This window comes from Cetorhinus maximus, chromosome 3, assembly GCF_964194155.1.
Source record: "Cetorhinus maximus chromosome 3, sCetMax3.hap1.1, whole genome shotgun sequence".
NCBI lineage: Eukaryota > Metazoa > Chordata > Chondrichthyes > Lamniformes > Cetorhinidae > Cetorhinus > Cetorhinus maximus.
Window position 1 is genome coordinate 171,199,030 of NC_135881.1, and position 22,691 is coordinate 171,221,720.

The window sequence follows — 22,691 nt, forward strand, 5'->3', positions numbered from 1 at the left end:
GAAGAGATTGAGAGTAGGAGGTAGAGGTAAAGCACCACACCACCAAAAGGGAACTGGAATAATTTACCTTTGGTGTAGTTCAATGGAAATATGGCATATGGCGCGAGTTTGACACCATTCCTAAACAAACAAATTTCTCCACAGGAATTCCACATCAAAGCCAGCTAATCCTTTAATAACCTTTTTGAGCTGTCAATCAAACTATGACCTTAGGACCACTCCACCCTCCTCCACCGCTGAAATAATTATGACTTGTGAAAAGTAGCCAAGCATTCATAATGACATAATGATAGCCCTTGGAGAAACGACAACAAACAGCTATTGGTAGAGTGAAGTATTTTCAACTCTGACAAAGGTAGCCTGTTTTATTAAAATTTTCATGGGCTAGGGATTTAAATATTTTCACATCATGACAGTTCTATAGACATTATCAGCCCTTCCATTCCTGGGGACAGGGGGCAGTGACCATTGTATCATAAGGTTTAGGTTGGCCATGGAAAGGGCAAGGAACAATCCATAGCTGGGGTAATTAACTAGGGAAATGCCAACATTGATGGGATGAGACTGCATCTGAGTCTAGTGAGTTGGAATCAAATGTTGGCAGAAAAGACGGTGGCTGAACAACAGGCTACCTTCAAAGACAAAGTATTGTAGGCAATGTCAAGGTATATTCCCTTAAAGGGGAAGGGTAGGACAAATAAATCCAGAGGTCCCTGGATGACGAGAGAGATAAAGGTGAAGATGAAAAGGAAGATGTCAGGTAGAAAATACAATGGAGAATCAGGCTGAATATAGAAGGACCAGAGGGGAAATGAAAAAAACTAACAAGAGAAGCAAGGAGATAGCATGAAAAGAGACTGGCAGCGAACATAAAAGGGAATCCCAAGGTCTTCTATCAGGATATAAATGATAAAAGGGTTGTAAAAGAAAGAGTAGGGCCAATTAGGGATAAAAAAAAGTGGACTTACTTGCATGTGGAGGCAGGAAAAATAGCGGAGGTATTAAATGAGTACTTTGCATTTATCTTTACAAAGGAAGAAGATGCTACGCAGGCCAAGGTGAGAGAGGAGGTAACTGGTGCACTAGAAGAATTTACAATTGAGAAGCAGGTGGTGTTAGAAAGGCTATCTTTATTTAAAATTTATAAGGTACCAGGACTGGATGCGATGCATCCAAGGGTACTGAAGGAAGTGAGAGCGAAAACTGCAGAGGCACTAGTGATAATCTTCCAGTCTTCCTTATACACAGGGGAGATGCCAGAGGACTGGAAAATTGTGAATGGTACATCCATGTACAAAAAGAGGTGCAAGGATAAAGCCAGCAACTACAGACCAGTCAGTTTGACTTTAGTGGTATGGAAACCTCTGGAGACTATGGTTTGGCACAATCGTCACTTAGATAAGTGCAGGATAATTAATTAATCCATGCTGGCTTTCCTTAAGGGAGAATCATGTTTAATTAACTTGGAATTTTTTTGAGGAAGTAACAAAGTTGATTAAGGGCAATGCTGTTGATGTGGTGTATATGGATTTTCAAAAGGCATTTGATACAGTGCCACACAATAGACTTGTGAGCAAAATTCTAGCACATGGAATAAAAGCGAAAGTAGGCACTTGGATAAGAAATTGGCTGAGTGACAGGAAACAGAGAGTAGTGGTTAATGGATATTTTTCAGATTGAAGGAAGGTTTGTGGTGGAGCTCCCCAGGCATCAGTTTTGGGACCCTTGCTCTTCCTGATATACATTAATGACCTAGGCTGTGGTGTTCAGGGCATGATTTCAACATTTGCAGATGATACGAAGATTGGAAATATTGTCAGCTGTGATGAGGATAGTCTTGAACTTCAAAAGGACATTGGTATATTGGTGGATTGGGCAGACAAGTGGCAGATGAAATTCAATGCAGAGAAGTGTGATGTGATTCATTTTGACAGGAAGAATATGGCGAGACAGTATAAAATAAAGGGAAAAACTCTAAAGGAAGTGCAGGAACAGAGGGTGTATATGTACATTAGTCATTGAAGATGGCAGGGCAGGTTGAGAGAGCAGTTAATAAAGCATGCAGTATCTTAGGCTTTATTAATAGGGCATTGAGTAAAAAAGTCATTTTGAACTTGTATAAGACACCAGTTGGGCCTTATCTGGAATGCTGCGCCCAGTTATGGGTGCCATACTTGAGGAAGGATGTGAAGACATTAGAGGGAATACAGAGATTCACAAGAATGATTCCAAGGATGAAGAGCTGTAGCTATGAGGATAGATTGGAGAGGTTGGGACTGTTTTGTTTGGAGAAAAGAAGGTTGAGAGGAGACTTGATAAAGGTATTCAAGATCCTGAAGGGTATGGGCAGGGTGTATAATGAGAAACTATTCCCACTCAAGAGAGCATCAAAAACTAGAGGGCACAGATTCAAAATAATTGGCAAAAGGAGTAAAAGTGATGTGAGGATTTTATTTCACTCAGAGGGTGGTTGGAGTCTGGAATGACCTTCCTGAGAGGGTGGTGGAGGCAGGTTCGATCAAGGTATTCAAAAGGGAATTGGATTGCTATCTGAAAAATAAGAATGTGCAAGGTTACGGGGATAAGGCAGGGGAATTGGACTAGGTAGGATGCTTTCTCAGAGAGCCAATGCAGACTCAATGGGCCAAATGGCCTCCTTTGTCACTGTAAAGATTTTGTGATTCTGTGAAGCATTTACATCCACTCTAAAAATTAATGACTCCCACACAGCAGATTAAGACCCTTGCTACAGTGAAAATGTGGTCTGTTTGTGCTCAGCACTGAGCATTCCAGGATGCGGTGTCTGATCACCATCTTACTTTTTGATTTCTCCACTCTAACATTGGCGCTCACTGTCATTATGCCCCTTCCCTCTGGAAACCTATCCATAAGCATCTCCACGTTATTATCTCCACTAATTCCAAAAGCCTCCTTTGATCATGGTTTTCTTTTTTGTTCGTTCTTGTGTTGAGTGCCGCTGGCAAGGGCAACATTTATTGCTTATCCCTAATTGCCCTTGAGAAGCTGGTGGTGAGCCATCTTCTTGAACTGCTGCAGTCCATGTGGTGTAGGTACACCCACAGTGCATTTTTCTGTAGCAGTTTGATTCCGAGTATATGTCTAATTCCTAGCATAACTTAATCCTCATCATTTTATTGATAGTGTGGTAACCAGTTTGAGGGTGTTTCATTTGAAAAGGCAATAGCTGTTAAATGGCCGCAATGTTGAGCATAGTGTCAGCACCCTTTGGCTGAGTGATATGATGCTTCATACCCTTGAGTTATATAGGAAACTTGAAAGTTAACATGAAGCTGGTTTATTTAAAGCTCTTTGCATTGAAGGAGAACTGCCTTCTAGAAAAGTATCTTGCGAGACAGCATTATAAACAAAGATTGCAGTAGTGTCCTGATTGAGATGTTGCAACATATTTCATAGAATCATAGAATAGGTACAGCACAGAAGGAGACCATTCGGCTCATTGTTCTTGTTGCTACTTCTTTTGCTAAACACTGCCATAGTTGGTGCTGCATTAGGCATAGTGCTTGCTGCGGCTCATGTTTATCATGTGCCAGCCAATGTGAGGGGACTCCTGAGAAAATCGTAAAGTGGACTGTCTCAGGAACTCAGCCTGCTTGAACTTCTCAACCTGCAATACCCCTCCTGGCCCAATATTAAAAGAAAGTAGACAGGCAAAAAATAATCAAATCACATTCCTAGTTTCCATGTGTTTTCACCTGTATAAAGACTAAATGCACCATAAATAATAGGACTGAATACAAATATTTGGTGGGCTAGTAGTGATGAGTTTGCTGATATGCTCAGTCCATCTGCTGCTTTATGGTTTATCTGTAATATCTGTGATTCTCTTCCTCTTTTACTAATCCTATTTAAGGCCCTCTTGAACCAGTGAACAGCTTCACTTGTACATATGCACTTCTGCTAGCTTTTATCATTCTGCTTTTTCAATGCCTTTGATCTGATTTTTCTCCCCAGACTTCTTTATTCCCCTTCATATTGTTTCTATTTCTTTGTTGAGCCCTTCCTTGTAAGTGTGGGAAAGATGATGGAAAGCGAGTGGTACTGAAGCATTGAAAGCTTGTTGACAGCTCCCAAACATTAACAGAGGATTACAGCTGGAGATTGTCTCTAGAAAGCACAGGTCTTAATCATCTCTGAGGCTTATTTTCCTCAATCCTTTTATTGTGGGCTTACATGGTGGCATTCTCGTCTGTGAGTCAGAAGGTTGTGGGTTCAAGCTGCACTCGAGGAATCTAGCAAACAATCTCAGTTTACACTTCATTATGATATTGAGGGAGTGTTGCATTGCCAGAGTTACCATCCTTTAGATGTGATGTAAAGCTGGGCCTTATCTGCCTGTTCAGGTAGATCACTCAGATTCCTCAGCAACATCTGAAGGTGAGCAGGGAGTTATTCTGCTCAGCATTGCCTCCGCCAAGCCTCACAAAAATAAACCGCTATTTATATCTTTGGGCTCCTCTTCAGTGGAGCTGCCAGCTGATAGTCAGTGAAGCCTTTGCGACATGAATTTCACCCGGTTGAGAGTTAAAATGGCATTGGAGTCCATTAACGTCATAAGATGCTGATTTAAATACCTCAATTAGCTTCCTACTTTCTTCCTGTTCTGAGGACATCAGCAAAATGGCAACAGCCAGAGTGATGGCGGGGATGGGCAGGAAGCCTTCCTCGTCCTATTAGGGTGCTACCAACTGGTTTCCACCATCTGCACGGCCTCAAAATCAAACTTCAATGTTACTTCACCATTTTGCCAGCCTGACTTGAAACGGTTGGCTTCATTTTTAATTCCCTTTGGAAAAATGGAAATTTCTATCCAAACCAATTGATTGCTTGTTTGAACAAAGCACTGTTTTCATTTGTATAATCAGGTAAACCATTGACACTCCTGAAGCAAAGATAATATATCCCTCTCCAGAGATAAAACCTTTTGCAATGAGAACCAAAATAGGGTACATTAATTCTGCAACCAGCCTTGAAGTCAGTAATTCTGGACGGTTTTTCTCTTCCTCAGACACTGTTTCTCACTGTCTCTTTTTCTTGCTGTCTCTAGTGTTTATACACACATGGATGACATTTATATACTTTTTTTTTCTTTTTCCAATCATACTTAGGGTGTTGCAAAAGATTGAGATGCAGGGGAGCAATGGTAATTCTCATAACTCTTTGTTGGCAACAGCACGTTGTGATTCTTGGAAATACTTGCCCTCAAGGCAGGCGTTCAGCCAGAACAGTCCTAATGCTCCAGTAGGACATCAGATTTGCATCTGTTCCCAGCCATCCACAATTTAAAATTGTAACTCTTAAAGGGAAAGACTATTCAAGGATTGTTATAATTGGTACTGGATACTACGACAGAATCCAGAAAGTATATAAGATCAATTGGAACTGATTTAGAAATAAGCCGACTATTCTATTCACCCTTTAGCGCTTACCAATTAACTGAAGGTAGGGACATAGGAACAGGAGGAGGCTGTAAATCCTCAAGCCTGCTCTGTCATTCAATGAGATCATAGTTGATCTGTGAGATAACTCCCCATGCCTGCTTTGTCTCATATCACTTAATACCTTTGATAAATTTTTGTTCGCCAATCTCAGATTTAAAGTTAGCAATTGTCCTAGCATCAGTTGCTGTTTGTGGAAGAAAGTTCCAAACCTCTACTACTCTTTGCTGTAGAAGTGTTTCCTAACTTCACTCCTGAAAGGCCTGGCTCTAATTTTTAGGCTATGTCCCAGGAACTAGATGCCTAAAACAGTGGAAATAGTTTCTCTCCATCAAATCTGTTCCCCTTAATATCTTGAAAACTTTGATTAAATCACTCCTTGATCTTCCAAATTCCAAGGAATGCAACCCTAGATTCTGTCATCTTTCCATGTAGTTTAACCCTTGGAGTCCAGGTATCATTCTGATAAACCTATGCTGCCCTCCTTCCAAGACCAATATTTTATTCCTAAGGCGTGGTACCCAGGTCTGCTCACAGTACTCTAGGTGTGCTCTAACCAGGACTTTGCATAACGGTAGCAATTTCTACACAGTGGTATTCTAGTTCTCCAGATACAAAGGCCAGTATTCCATTAGCCTTTTTTGATTATTTTCTGTATCTGACCATTACATTTTAATTATTCATGTACATGGACCCACAAGTCTCCTTGGATCTCCACATTAGCTTTTCCCCATTTAGAAAGTCCTCCAGTCCTGCCTTTTTAGGTTCAAATTGAATGACCTTACACTTGTCTACATTGAAGTCCAGTTGCTACAGTTTTGCCTAATCACTTAATCTATCAATATCTCTTTGTAATTTATGCTTCCATCTATATTGTTTTCAATGCCACTGCCATCAGCAAACTTGGATATGTGGCTCGATATCTCATCTTCTAAGGAAATCATCTACTATTTCATTTCATATTTTTGTCAGTGGTTATTGACCCATGAAATATCTTTTAGAAAGGAACAGAAATTTTATATCTCCTTTCTGCCCATAGTGCTGCAATATGAAACATGAAATTGAATATTTATTTATTCTGTTTAAATGGAACATTGCTATTTTGTGCATCCTACCAACTCAAAGGGCTAGTTGCTCTGGTCATTCAGTAATCTTATCTCACGTGAAATGATAATCCAGCTCTCCTTTAGCCACCTCATAAATTTCTCCTAAAAATAGTGTTAAGAGTTCCATTTATCACAGACATTATTGTTTTTCTGTTTGCAGAGTCCTAAACACTGCTGAAATGAAGCATAGGTTTCACTCTGCAGCTGTTAGGAGTGTTCAATCTTATTATGTGAACCACACTAAAGACACAAGAAAGATGCAATAGCTATTTGTATCTCCAGTCATTCACACACTGCTAAGGCCTATTGAGCAGAAGACGGATATCATTAAGTATATTGTGTAATGCTACAGAGTAACAAGAGAAAAAACTATGGGAAAGGTCGAAAGGACATTTCACTTGAGTGGTGACTACCTCTCAGACCTGCTTCAAATAGATTCCCCTGGATGGTATTTGTAAGGTTGGAGCCCAGAGCAATTACTTAAAGCCATCCTTACACATTTACTGAACATCGTTGTTTAGATTTGAAGTTTGGAAGATAAGGTACAGACTGCAGATCTGAATGACCACTATACCCCTTGAGTGTTGCAAGCTAGGAGTTCTTTGAAGTAACTGTAGAATAGTGAATAAAGAAGTTAAATTACCTACCCTTGTAAGGTATGCGTTACACTTTGAATGATATTTTCTTCTGCATGTCAAGTATCCATTCTTCTAAGTGCGACCGCTGTACCTAACATAAGCTTCTGTAAGATTTAGCACTTCCATTATTTGCCAGTTTAGACCATTTACATTGTATTTAAGTAACAGGAGAATGATCCCAAATACATTCAATGAGCTGATGTCCAACATTTATCCTTTGTCTCTACTCTCCTGCTGGAGGCCAATTTGGAAAGAAAATAGGGACCCAGCCTGCTATCCATTATTATAATTGGGTACAGAAACAATTATGCCTATCTCCTGAGGTGATAGACCTGAGGATATAACCCAAGGGTGAAGGTATGCATGATGTAGACAGAAAGAGGATAAAGCACATATTAAAAGGTTATGCCTCTGTCTTTCAAAAGTACATCTGCCCAGCACCAACAGTACATGGTTGTGTAAGGGTCAATCTGTGTTTGAGTTAATGATCGAGACAAGGTGATGGGGAAAGTCTAAGAGAGGACATAAGATGGAAAATGCAATTATAACTGCATAGAATCTATGCAAGAGGTGGAGGGAAATTAGAGGAGGGTGAGCAAGGGATTGCTTTTGTAAAAATTGGAAAGTTGCAAAAAATTGTATTTACTGAATGAGACTTGAGAATAAACTAGCAGAGATTTGTAACAATTCTCAAAGCACTAATGGAAGACTGTGGAACAGTGCAATTGATTGGAAACCTGAGCTAAGTCCATTTTGCCAAGACAACGGAGGAGAATTTGAATAGGAAAATTTAAGCTTAAGCTATGCAAATTCAGAGGACTAATGTGAAAAGGTAGAAAATGTCGAATTTATATTTTACTGCACAATCGTCTTTAGAAAGCCAAGAAGAGCCAATGGTTACAGCAGCAGACTGGGAGACTGGCAGGTAGGTAAGAAAACATTAGACACGCTGAAATCACTGTTGGACATCAGTGATGTACGGCTCATGTCATTTTGCAGCATTTTTGATGTACATCTTCAAGTGGAGGCAGAGGCACCCAAGAAAGGGGGCAGTACGCTGGAAGGAGACAGGAATAAAATCATACCCTTCACACTGCCCTGTGGTTAATGGGGGTCATTAACGAGGAATATTACATTATGTGCCTCCATCTCACCTAACAGCAATTACTGATTGCTGGATTTGAAAGCCTCTATCTCCAACTTAATCACCTTGATACCAACAGATCCAATACATCAGTTGTCTGATGCCACCTGAGAATATTAGCTGGCTCTCAATTCGCACTATTTTCTTACAGGAGAAACGTGTGTACAATGCCTGTGGAAGACAGAATAATGGAGGGGGCAGTCCAAATAGCAGTGAACCACAAGGTGCAAGTGCTGGAGCTGGTTCTCTGGTCTAGCTGTGGAAGATGGCGAGATTAGCAGGAAAGTGTAAGTGGCAGGTTAGAAGGTGTACACCTACACAAGCGCGATGGCATTCCTGTGAAGCAGCAGACAAACAAAAGCTTCTACAGCTTTCTCTTTCTAATTACAAGGGGATGATGTTCACCTATTCTTGGCTTATGTCCTCCTTTCCTGCAGATCCATCAGAACAACAGGCAGGATAGAGGAAGAAAATGATGTTAATGAGGAGGAGGAGGAGGAGGAGGAGGAGGAATGGGAACATGAGGGATCTAAGCACATCAGAAATAAGAGCAGGACTAGGCCAAACAGCCTTTCGAGCCTGCTCCACCATTCAATAAGATCATGGCTGATCTTCTATCTCAGCCCTTCCCATCCTATCCCTATATCTTACAGCTCTCTGGAGTCGAGAATTTCAAAGGTTCACAACTCTCTGAAAAAATTCTTCTCCCCTGAATCCTAAATGGCCAGCTCCTTATTCTGAGACTGTGACTCAGTTCTAGACTCTCCAGCCAGGGGGAACATCCTCCCAGCATATACCTTGTTAAGCCTGTTAAGAATTTTATACTTTTCAGTAAGGAATATAAGCCTATTCTACTCGATTTCTTCTCATCGGACAATCCCCTCATCCCAGGAATCAGTCTAGTGAACCTTCATTGCATTCCCTCTAGGACAATATTCTCTTTAGGGAAGGGGACAAAAACAGTACACAGTACTCCAGGTGTTAACTTACCAAGGCCTTATATGGTTGCGGTAAGAATTCTTTATTCTTATACTCCAATCCCTTTCTAATAAAGGCTAACATATTATTTGCTTTCCTAATTATCTGACGTACCTGCATGTTAACTTTCTGTGATTAGTGTACAAGGCCACTCAGGTCCCTCTGAATACTGTTACAAAACTCAAAATACTTACCTAAATTGGCAGTCACGGTTCGGGAACTCCAGTTCTCAGTGGGCCTCGGGCCTCCTGCACATGTGCCAGCCGGGAAATGGCCGCACGTGTGCAGCTCGTGTTTTTTTTTGTATGATCATCCTGTCTTCTGTGCATGCGCCAACCAGGAAAGGGCTGCACATGTGCAGTTAGATTTTTTACATTCTTTTGGCCGGCATGTGCAGAAGAAAAGAAGGGAAAGAAGTGAAACGGCGTGAAACTGCAAGTCATGTGACCTAAGCCAAAGTGCCATTCGAGAGAAGGTGTCCCAGGGTGCAGGACATCAGGAAGGGGCCAGGGAGAAGGGCCCAAACCAAGAAGTTGGTCCCAATCCAGGAAGTGGGACAGAAAGAGCTCTCTGAAGGCACTCAGGCAGGGAGAAAAACAGAGATCAGAGATAGAGCCCATTGGGTCAAGATAAATAACAGGGGCAAAGAAAAATGCTCCAAGTTAAAGAAAAAGCTGCAGGGAACAGACTTAAAGCGGAGTGGGCTTGAGAGAAGCCCTGAAGATTTGAGGAAGCAGCCAAAGGCTGGTGACTCCTTACTGTGGGCCTTTTGGAGCAGTGGTGTTCTGCATGGCGTGGCTGAAGATCTGAAGGTGTGTTTGGAAGTTGAAGCATGAGCGTACGCAGTAATCCAGGGGAAAGGAATGTTGGAAGGTGAGATTGAAACCCTGGAGGTGGATTGCTGTTGAAGCTGTCTGAGTGTGAGTGACTTTTGGAGAGAATTCCAAGGCAAGTTCTTCAAATGTAGAGATTGGAAACTCTCGTGAGAAAGACAGAGGCCGTAATTTTCCAGTCCATCACGCCAGTGGGACCTTCCGGTCCCGTCGATGTGAATGGACATTTCAATGGGGGAACCCACCCACGGGGGTGCTGGAAAATTCCAGCCAGAGTTTCAGTGAGACCTGTTGGCTCACGGTATGACAAGTGTCTGGGTAGGTTGTTGAGAAATTCATGGAATCCGCTTTGGTCCCCTCTCTCATTTACTTTGGAGAGTGATGCGTCTGACCACAGTTCGCCAGTTGGTTCTGTTATGGCACAACCGATGGTAAATGCTGAGCTGCTCAAATCCCAAAGGGAAACTTGAAACAACTGTTCAGCAATTTGTATATATTTCAAGATGCGTGCCTTGAATTCAGTAGTAATAAGATCACCAAGTCTTATAGGTTTCTTACAAAACCTTTATTAATAGAAGAATTGATTTTAAGCACATACATAGAGCTACAAATTACTGCTATGATAACTTCTAAATCCCCTAGTTAATCTGACTCCTAGTTACACTTTCGTTAAGGCAACAGTAAGACACATAGATTTTAAAAGACCCAGGCAAAGTAACACACAAAACCTTGAACAGTCGAATTCAAAATGAGTTTTTCTCAGCTTCAGTTCTTTGTAGACAGCAGCTTGAGGCTTAGATGCTGGAGGCTTTTCACACTTGTGTTAGATCTTAGAATGCCTGCCCTTATACACAGCCTTCTCTCCTTTATACATATTTTCCCCTTTGAATGCAAATTCCCATTGTTTCACTATTTCTTCGGACTTTAGCTCTCTAATAATAAAAATCTCTCATACTACCAATTTTACCAGTAATCTTTGGGAAAAATAAGCACACTGTTTCTTAACTTCTCCTGGCTAGGTGAAATATTTCACCCCCTCTTTTGAATTCAAGCTAATCTGGTTTATTTAAAAATGCAAATGTTGCCTTTACATCTTACATTCTAAAACTTCCCCCATGTTTACCTACTTGACATTTCAAACCTGGCTTACCTTCTGATGCATCAAAGCCTTCAGGCCAGCTGCCTTTAATTCAATTAAGCCACACACACACAGACACAGAGACAGACCGCACTATTACTCTAATTTAAAATGAATTCCAATAACATTATGAAAATTATTTCTTCCCAACAGTTCACATGTACCACATACTTACCCTGAATATTACAGTATACAAGAGATATGGTAAATTGTGTTATGTTTGCAAACTTGTATGTGTCTATAAATATATAGCTGGGTGAAGGAATGGTGAATATTTGAATCATTTTCTTGCGTTTGCATTGAAATCTTTCCAATCTTTTTGTCTGGTGTAACATAATTTATTTTTCTTGTTTAAATAAATGTTTTATTATTTGTGTTAAAAGTTCATCAGCAGACTCTTGTGAATTTGTTCAGCAACTTACCTCCATGGTTTCAAAAAAATTAGTTAGGATCTATCAAGCCAAGTTTCACTCTGGGATTTGACTTGTCCAGTATGAACAGCAGCTGGAATCATAACAATACCAACATTTCCCAGTCTCTCACCATTTATAAAGTATTTTGCTTTTCTGTTTTCCTCCCAGAGTGGATGACTTCATATTTCCCCACATTATATTCCATCAGTCACGCACTAGCCCACTCACTTAACCTATCTAAATCATTTTGCAGCCTCTTTGCGTCTTACTCACTGGGTAATTTCCAAGATCCCACGGCACTATTTTCAAAGAAGAGTACAGGGTTATCCCCAGTCTCCTGGCCAATAATTATCCCTCAGCCAACATCACAAAACATTATCTGGTCGTTATCATATTCCTGTTTGTGGGAACTTGCTGTGCACATGTTGGCTGCCGTGTTTCCTACATTATAGTAGTGACTACACTTCAAAAGTACTTCATTGGCTGTAAAGCGCTTTGAGACACCCAGTGTGAAAATTACAAATCTTTAATTACAAATTTTCCTTCTTTCTTCCTCACGCTAATTCTAAGAAACATTTAAGTGACATGTAAGACACAACACCAGGCTATGGAGATGCAGCTCCATATCACAAGCGAATTGCCATGACAGGAAGTACAGAGTGTCAGGAGAGCTAACCATCTCTTGTAATACTGTCCTCTCAATGGGCGCAACCATTCTGTAGATGGAACTATATGACAGGGGGAAAGGGTGTGATGTGTGTCAATTGTGGGATTGCCTAGTGTCTGGGCCATGTGCAGAAGGTGGCATGAAGCTGACAAGTCATACTGCATGGCACTGGGTGATTCTGCGGTGGGGGGAGGGAGATGGGGGTGGGTACAGGGCCTGGAAGTCTGTCAGTTTGTAAAGATCATTGCAAAGTGGTGGCCGCTGACAATGGACATGTTGGGCACACAAATAAAAACATGATCTTTCTACAGAAGATTCATCACAATGTCTCTTTTTCTCTGCAGGAGAAGAAGGCACATAATGCCCGTGAGAGCCCATGGACCAAAGGAGGAGTGCCAAACCTGGCCATTTTGACTCCTGTGGAGGAGGTGGTCTTGAAGATGGCAGCCAATCAATGGTGCAGGACCACAGGCCATGGAGAGGTTGGAGGATGGCCCTGGGCTGGTGAAATTCCAAGGGCCCATAAGACTCTCTGGAAAGTGGGGGTGGGGAAAATTGGTGAAAGAGGTGGGGAGAAGCACTGATGCGTTTGGTGGCCTGCAACATTTGGGGAGGAATGTGTGTTTAAATTTTGAAGGGCTGAGGGTTAAACCCTGATTAACATCTTCCAATGGTGAGAATGTGTGTGCTTGTGGAGGAAGCATGCATTCCTGAAGTCATCGCAAATGATGATGGTGCCCTTCATAATCCTTGTTTGTCTCCTTCGTTGGTGAAACTTCAGCAACTGCTGGCAACAGCCCTGAGGGTCCAACTTTAAGCTCCGAGGAGGAGGAGGAGGCAGCCTCAGAAGATACACCGTCACATAGTTGCGCAGCACCTAGCACCAGCGCAGATATACGCATCTCAGTGGATATGTGCAAGTTGTCAGAAGGGGTTACACACACCGGTGCAAGAACATCACAGCCACAAGACCAGCTGTCAGAGACTGAGATAATGCAGGTTTATGGCAGTTGTAGGAGTGCTGGAGGTGATTTATATGCTGAGCTCCAGGCTAATGACAAGCCTTTGGAGTTGCCCATCAGGCAGCAGATGCTGGACGTACAGCATGAGGTATGTGGAGATGTGCCAGAGCTTCCAGATGGGTTGGGCGCACTGGGACAGATGGTGGAGGAGTCCATTCAGGCCATGAGTGCTGTGATCACCCATTCCTCAGAACTCATGGCTTCCTCCATTGAGAGACTGGTGGCTGTTATGGAGGGCCGCACCCAGCAGTTCACTTGTGGGATACTGGATATGCATTCTGACATGCATTCCACCGCCATCTGAACTTAGATGGCCAGAGCCAAGGCGAGAGGGGGACAAGGTGCCTGGAATAGCAGAAAAGCAGGCAAGACCAAATGGACTTCAGGGTAGTGAATGAGCAGTTGCTGTCCCATTTGGGTATGAGGGGTGGGTGGGGGAGGGGAACTCCTCCCAGGACTCTCCTGATGGGGACAGACTCTCCTCTGCCCCATCTTTTTGCACCAATGCCTCAGTGTGCCTTGGCAACAGATGAGACTCCTGAGACTCAGCCTCAGGTGACCAGAGGATGCTGCCAAAGTCATCCCAGGCAAAGGGGAGCACCACACCATAGCACCCATAAAAGAATTAAAACACATTAGTCACAAGGATGTTTGTATAGTCTTTTTTGTTTGGAGAAATGTCGTTTCTATTCTGTATTAAATGATGGTATTATTGTGTCTACCTGCTGTTCTAGCCTTGTTTACGTTTTATGTGTGTGGTGTGCTGGTTTGGATTTTGATTGATTGGCTGCTAACAAGGGAGCTTTTGCTAATGGGGACCCTCTGAACGCCATCATTTTGTACTTCATTGTTTGTACATGCACAGGTGGCCCTGGTGTTACTACGTGGGAGATACCAAGAAGACGTGAGTACTGGGAAGATGTTATCATATAGCAAATTCCACATTCTTAGTTAAAACATCACATTATAAGAGACTCCCATGTCTCTCTGCCATCCAAACTCTGTTGCATACCAGTTTCCACAGCTGGCTGGCATGGCTCCTCCTCCTCATCCTCAGAATCGTCCTGAGACTCATCATCAGAGGATGCGGCTCTCTCCATTAGATCATCCTCTGCCAGGACCTCCCCTCTTTGGAGCGCCAGGTTGTGTAATGCACAGTATTAGTATCAGTAGTTATTAGTAGTAGTGTTAGTTATTATTAGTTATTATTAGTTATTAATGCTCCCAGGTTAGTGGGCAGACACTTGCATAATCCTCTGACGATGGTCACCCACAAGCTGAACATTGATGGGATGGATACCTTTTCTCCTGACAAATGCACCTGGGTGTCTCGAAGGAGCTTTGAAAGCCACAAAGCCTTTCACGTTGGGGAATCTAGCTATACTTGTGAAGTCTCTGGCTCCCTTGGCCTGACTAGCGTTACCTGTGCTGAATTAAATTATTTAATTTTCTTGCCTGAAAATTGCACCTGTACTGCCTTGTGTTGATGCTTGTGAGATGCCGCAAAGCTCTCTGGCTGATGCCTGAATGATCCCGGTGCAAAAAAATTCAAGGCCACTGTTATCTTCAGAGCAACAGACACAGGGTGGCTACCAACATAATTGGAACTAATCTCCCCAGTCAGCATCTCACAGAGGGATGCCACCGTACCCCTAGAGAGACGCAGTCTGTGAAGGCACTGGCACTCTGACATCTGAAGGTAGGTCATCCTTTGTCTGTACTTTGTGCAATTAATAGTGCCTTCTCCTACCTTGGCCTGCCTGCTGTCACTGTCTCCTCTGCAGACCCTTGTGCAGCAACAGGTCCTTCACCTGTGTGGACCGCGGGGCACACCTGTCCCTGGACTGCTGCCCTCCTCTGTCTCCTTCTTCTTTTCTCCTCATTGGAGAGTGCACTACCCCCATGGGGGCCAAACAAGCGCTGGTTCCTATACTGGAGTCCTCTAAATTAACCATATACTTGTCCATAGGCCCCCTTCCCCCTCAATATCTCCTTATTTCTATGGCAGGCTCAAAACAATAAATAGAGGAAGTCAAAAAACTGACAAATGCTGCCACCTTCACCACAGACTCTGCTGCAAAATGCAGGCATGGTCCTACTTGCAGGCCTTTCTGTCCAGCCTTGTACTACCTCCTCATACCTGGTGTGACTCAGTCCCAATGCTTTGCCCATATGCCTAGGAAAAAAATGAGTGAGCAATGTAAAATCACACTCGATTGCCTAGTTAACAAGCTCAATTACTCTTTAATTAGTTTTTTAAAAATTGCGGGCAGGCTTATAATTTTGGCATCTACGCAGCTTCTGTATTATCGGAGACCGGCATGATGACATTGGGTTGTCACCCCCGATGTCATTGTTCACGCTTTTCTATTCAACGTAAATGAAACAATCATATGACATTGATTGGTAAAACAATAATGTGAGTTCTTTATTTGAACATTAGACTATATGCAGATCGTGCTAATTGGAAGACTGGCAGACATATGTCTGTCTGATTTCTACAAGCTGCTGCTGTAGACTGTATTCGAGTCATGGGGCTACTACATCATACCCTGCATCGAGGTGGGAACAATTGACAGCAGTTTACGTTACGCCCTCTTAAAGGTACATGTACATCATTTCACAACAGTCTTCACACCAAAACGTATGTCGGTGCCGGTTGGAGGGCGAGCAAAGCCCTTGATTTGCAAATGTAAAATCCAGTCCTTGCAGTCCAGGACCAGGTAAACGTGGGGCGTCTCATGCCAGGGAAGGGAGGCGAGGCCCAGTGGGCGTCTTAATGGAAAGGCCAGGGAGAGGGAGCACCCATGGTGGGCAGACTTTGTGGGGTGCATTGATGTGCTAAGGAGACTCTCTCTCTAAGTGAGGCACTCCCCCCCCAACCCCACCCTTCCTGCCCAAGACCCAAGCAGGGTGACCTGCTGGGCTTCCCCCCACTCCCTGACCACTGAACCCCTCCTGTCAGTCTCAAAATTGAGGCCAGGTGGGAAGCGGCACTCTTGGCCACTTAAAGGATTCAATTGGCGCTCAGCCACTCCACGTAAAATTGCAGACAGGTAACATAACAGCACCTCCCCCCCACACCCCCATCACTGTCTGCAAACCTGCCAGGGGGGACTGTAAAATTCTGCCCATTAAACTGAAATTATTGGAAAATCTGTTATAAAGGCAAGCTTTGAGTTTTGTTCTTAAAAATATATCAAAATGTGTTACTGATAGTAAGGTAAGTTCTATAAAACTATAGTCATTAGCTTGCCTATCTTTTATTTATTTAAAAGGTCAATTAACACTTTTAATTTTTGTCATGAAAATTTTAAATATATATTTAAAAATCACATTAGTCTGATAAGTATTACCAATGGCAATACTTCTCCCCGGAAATAAAAATGTCTCAAATTTTACTAAGTAAACGTCTGCGCTACATATTTTTAGCCATAAATATATATAAAAACAGAAAAAAATTATATCATACAACAACTTATAAGACATTCATTTAAAATGTTTAATATTGCCAGTTCTTCATTTAATTTTTGTATGAATTTTTAATCCTGCTGTGATTTATAATGTATTTACACAATATTGTTCTCATTTCTCCCCAATGGATTAGAGCATGAATGATAAGAATGATGTTTTGTTGCTAAACATCACCTTTCTGAGCATCAGCATTCTATTCTACTGGGAGAGGTCTTGTGACAAAACCTGTAAACAGATGTTAAAAAACAAACACATTTCTTACTACCTGCTTTGTTACAGATTTAACTTTTCATAACCAGCCTCTTGACCATATTTGCAGTCTCGCAATGGACTAGGAGTTCATCTGAGTACATGCAAGTCACAGGTTCAGACCTAACACATTTTTGTCATATCCCAGAGTCCTGGGCCAGAATTTTCCAGTTGGCGTGCGGGGGCGGCCAACATGTAAACCCAGTGACGTCGGGCAAGCGTCACGACATCACCACGACATTTAAGTGGGAGGGTATGTGATGTTCTTTGATGTGTGCTCTCCTTTAATTATTCATGTAGTTAAGGCCCTTGAGGCAGCAATTGACTGCAATTTTTTGGGGCTCGTGCGATCTTCAGGATGTCGCACGGGCACAACAGGCAGGCGGGCAGGAGACATTTGTATAAACCTCATCCACGGGCGGGGTAAGAGGGGTGAGTGGGATCATGAATGTTATCTGTCAGATATTTAATTGTGAAAGTTACTGATACTTGCCTGTGTGAGCAGGAATACTTCAAAACTCATACCAGCTGCTTGGACAGGAGTAAAAGCCTACAGGTCAGGGCTCTACAGTAAAAACAAAAAGCTAAAAGCTACTGCGGATGCTGGAAATCCAAAACAAAAACAGAATTACCTGGAAAAACTCAGCAGGTCTGGCAGCATCGGTGAAGAAGAAATCAGTTAACGTTTCTAGCCTTCATGGCCCTTCGGCAGAACTGAAGCATAGTTAGGAGAAAGGAGAAATATAAGCTGGTTTAAGGTGGGGGGGGGGGGGGGTGGGAAGAGAGAAGTTGAGGGTGTGGTGATTGTGGAGATAAGCAAGCCGTGATAGGAGCAGATAATCATTTGGGGCCTGCAGGTTTCAGGATGCCTTCCCTTAGCCTGTGAATGGGAGTTGTGCTCTCCACTGGGGGCACCTCCTCTGAGGAGGGAAGGGAGAGCCAGAAGCGGGTGGGGGCCAGAAGTCCATATTCAGCCTCCGGGGGAGCCACCTTTGGGAGGAGAGGTGCAGGCACAAGGGGCGCGGGGCCAACAGGAAGTCCAAGGTGGAAGGGGCCGCAGAAGACGCCACTATCCTGCTGCCAGGGTTTACAGGCAGCGAAGCAGCTACCTCAATATGACTGAGGTGCAGTGCCGAAGGAGGCTCCATCTCTCAAGGGAGACAGTCACCTCCATCTGTCAGATGATAGACCCTGAGATCTGTGCAAACTGTGTGGGTGGACACCCCATGCCAGTGGCGCTAAAGGTCACAGCTGCCCTCAACTTCTATGCCTCTGGCTCCTTCCATGGGTCAGTGGGTGATCTTTGCGGTGTCTCCCAATCAGCTGTCCACACTTGTGTCAAGCAGGTGACAAGCGTTCTGTTCAGGCGTGCATTGACATTCATCTGCTACCGCTGGGACGAGGCCAGCCAGACAGAGTGAGCCAGAGGCTTCGCGGCCATTGCTGGCTTCCCCCGCGTCCAGGGTGCAATAGACTGTATACATGTTGCCATCAAGGCACCAGCAGGTGAGCCCGGTGCCTTCGCCAACAGGAAGGGCTTCTACTCCATGAATGTGCAGATAGTGTGTGATCACAGGATGGAGATTCTGCAAGTCTGTGCAAGGTACCCAGGCAGCTCCCACGACGCCTACATCCTCAGACACTCCCAGGTGCCAGGGCTCTTCAGTGCTCTGGCTCGGCTGGATGGATGGCTGCTGGGTGATAAGGACTATCCCTTCAGAAGGTGGCTCATGACGCCTCTCTGCCATTCAAGAACAGAAGCTGAGCAGCGCTACAACAGGAGCCACGGCATCACAAGGGCTGTGGTGGAGAGAACCATCGCTCTTCTCAAGATGCACTTCCGATGCTTGGACCGCTCAGGGGGCGCACACCAGTACCCCCCAGATCGATTGTCGCTAGTAGTGGCTGCATGCTGTGCTCTCCACAATCTGGTGCTGGAAAGGGGCGATGCAGTAGACGAGGAAGAGGTAGACACAGTGGCTTCAGATGCACACGATGAGTCCAGTAGTGAGTCCGAGGATGAGCACGCGCAGGAGAACGCTGAGGGGGTAGACGCTGACCCGGGCATACTCCAGGGAGGCAGGGACATCCGGGAGGCTTTAATCCTAAGAACCTTCAGCTAGCTCACTACAGATGGACCTTCAACACATGTCAGGGCTGCAGGTTTCATACTCAATACCTGAGTGCTAAATCTGCCTGGATAGGAATATTAACCAAGGCCCTTGTCAATAAAGCTCAATGTCAAACAGCTCACTCATAACATCATGGCTTCCCGTACACCTGCAGAAGTAAGGAGTCACCCTGAGGCATGGCATCACATTAAAATTTATTGAGATAACAAACATAACTTCAGAAACCAAAAAAACCGATGTTGCACATCACACCATGTCTTCAATGAACTACTATGGGCCAACATAAAAGGACCAGTGAGAGACCTGTGGTGTGCCTAAGGTGCCTTAAATTTACACTTACAGGTACTACATCTAGGTGCATTCCCCTCGCTGGCACTGGCATCTGAGACAGCCTGCTCACTCTGCTGTCCTGTTAGCCTCGATGACCTTGGCGACTGTCCTGTGGCCCATGGAGCCTTTGATGGCCCCGCCTGGGAGGGAGCGGCCAGTTCCACAGCTGGCATCTCCCCAGTCGCCACAGCCTTATTGGATGCCGTGGTCACTGGCAGAGGGGTGGAGGAGCTGCTGCCCTCATCCGAAGCGCCCTGAGAGGAGCCCACAGAGATGACAGGCAGCTGCTGCGCTGACGTGAGGTTGCTCTGGACCTCCCTGCTCACCGTAGATGGATGAGCACCGAGCTAGGCTATTTGGTGCCCAAACCATCTCCCACAGGGGCAATGACCAGCTGAGGTCAATGCCGCTGTGAGGGCTTGCAGGTCCGAGTGCAACCCCAGGAGGCCCTGATTGTTCTCCTGGAGGAGCCTCTCCACGAGAGTCGACACTCTCTCCATGGAGGAAGCATGGCACTCGGCCATGAGGCTCATTGCATCGGTGATGCTCCGCGTGGACTCCTCCATCACGGGCACCATGCCACGCATTACCTCATGTATCTCTGCCAGATCCTCCCGCATACCCTGCTGCACTTCCAGCGTTTCCTGCCTCACGGACGACTCCAGAGGCACATCATCAGCCACCGACCGAGCATGTGCCTGGTCCCCAGAAGTCCTCCGACTGCTGGTGCCCTGGGCACTCTCTGTCTCTGCCCGCAGTTCAAGCGAGTACGAAGTGCCCTCACCGCCATGCCCAGGACACTAGCTGAAGATCTAATTCCCACCGAGGTGCTAGTATCTGCACTGGTGCCTGCCTGGCAGAGATGGTGTGACGCTGGTGAGTGGATTTGCTCTGGGGCTTCTGGTGTGAGAGGTGACTCCTTTGCCTCCTCCTCCCGGCCCTGCTCCGGTGATGCTGAAAGGAAGAACAAGGACATTTGATTAGTTAAAGTGCGGACAATGTCAATTTGCATGCTGGTCCCCCGGATCATTATGCCCTCATCCTTCTATAATCAACGGTCAACCCATGTTGTAAACTTCAATCACTGAACATTCAGCGGTGCTACGGCTTCTGGGACACACATGGTGACCCGAGTGCTTGGCAAACATACCTCCCCATGGCACCCCAGCCTCACCACCACCGGTGGACCTGGGTGCGTGGCGCCTTTTCAGATCCTTGGCCTGCTGCTCAAAAGGAGTCAGGATCACCAACTGAGCCTGCCCTCCTCCAGTCCGCACCCGCTTGGTGGAATTGCGTGCAATCTTCTCCTGAAAAGGAGAGAAGAGCATTGATTAGTCCAGCCTGTACCTAGATTCCCATCGCATCCCTGCCAACCCATCCAGAGTGGGACATTGCAGGGCTCCAGTGCTTTATTACCCCACAGTGTCAGTTTCACACATGCTGCGGGTGCAGAACCCATCCTAGCTCCATCCTCTCAGGGTGAACTAGGCACAGGCAATATCTGCTGGCACACCCAGCGAGGGGTATATGCTGTGAAGGATTCAATGGAGTTACTGTACTCAGAGTTGCTGGGGGGGGTGGTGGTTTGGGGGGAAAGGGTGACGCCTGCATTAAATTAAGTGACCTCAGCCAACATGGTACTCAACCTTCCTGAGCGCAGCAGGTCATTGAATCTTTTACGGCCTTTATCTTTTATGGACCCATGTACGCTGCAGCACATTATGGGAGCTCACACTCTCAGCCACCTCCTCCCAGGCACGTTTGGTCAGGTGGGGAGGCCTCCGCCTCCCGTCTCTCGGAAGCAGGACCTCCCGCTGTGCTGCCACCTCCTCCAGGAGGGCAGCTAGGCACTCATCCGAGAAATGATATACACACTGCCCCGCTGCCCTACCCCCTGGCCTGACCTGCCCCAATGGCCTACCCTCCGGCTTGGCCTGCCCCATTGGCCTACCCTTCGGACTTGCATGCTGCACAGTAGCTCTCTGCTGTGCTCTTCACCTGGCCATTGTGAGCAGCCTTGCAAAGGCTGCCAGGCCTTCATTTAAACAGGCTGCTGGGTCGCCATTGGACCCAGCGATCTATCCACGCCTGCCACTGCCCGCCAACTCCCGCTATCTTCGGGAGTTAAGAAATACACTGGGCGGGCCTTAATTGGCCTGCCCGCACAAAATGGCGGCGTGGACCCGATTGCGGGCAGCCCAACATGGGGAAAACTCTCCCCGTGGAATTGCAGCTAACAAAAGCATTGTGGGATGAAAATAAAAGGAATAAGGCAATGATCTTTGGCCGCACCATGACCCCTGGTTCTCGGCCTGTGCACCTGTGCTGTAGGTAGCTGGCCTCGCTCCGACTCCACATACTCAGACATTGCACGCCCCTGTGCTCCAAATAGGAGGCCTCGCCAGGAAACCAGTGTCCTCAGTCATTGCACGCACCCAAGTGCCTGATACTTCAGGTTGCTTAGAGTATAACTTTAAAAAAAATCCCAAAAGTATAAAGCCTGGAAATAAAACAAAAAAGGCTACAAAGCCTCCTTGGAACACTGGGCCCTGAAATGCATTCAAATCCATAGAAGGTTACTTGAGGTTTAGTTTTAATTCACTGTAGTATTTAAATGAACGTATGGCTGCGTTTTTTTTAATTCGTCCACGGGATGTGGGCTTCTCTGGCAGGGCCAGCATTTATCTCTTGTTGCCCTTGAGAAGGTAGTGGTGAGCTGCCTTCTTGAACCACTGCAGTCCATGTGGTGTAGGTACATCCACAGTGCTGTTAGGGAGGGTGTTCCAGGATTTTGACCCAGCAACAGTGAAGGAACGGCGATATATTTCCAAGTCAGGATAGTGAGTGACTTGGAGGGGAAATTCCAGGTGGTGGTGTTCCCATCTATCTGCTGCTCTTGTCCTTCTAGATGGTAGAGGTCGTGGGTTTGGAAGGTGCTGTCAAAGGAGCCTTGGTGAATTCCTGCAGTGCATCTTGGGGAAGGTACACACTGCTGCTACTGTGCGTCGGTGGTGGAGAAAGTGAATGTGTGTGGATGTGGTGCCAATCAAGCGGGCTGCTTTCTCCTGGACGGTGTCAAACTTCTTCAGT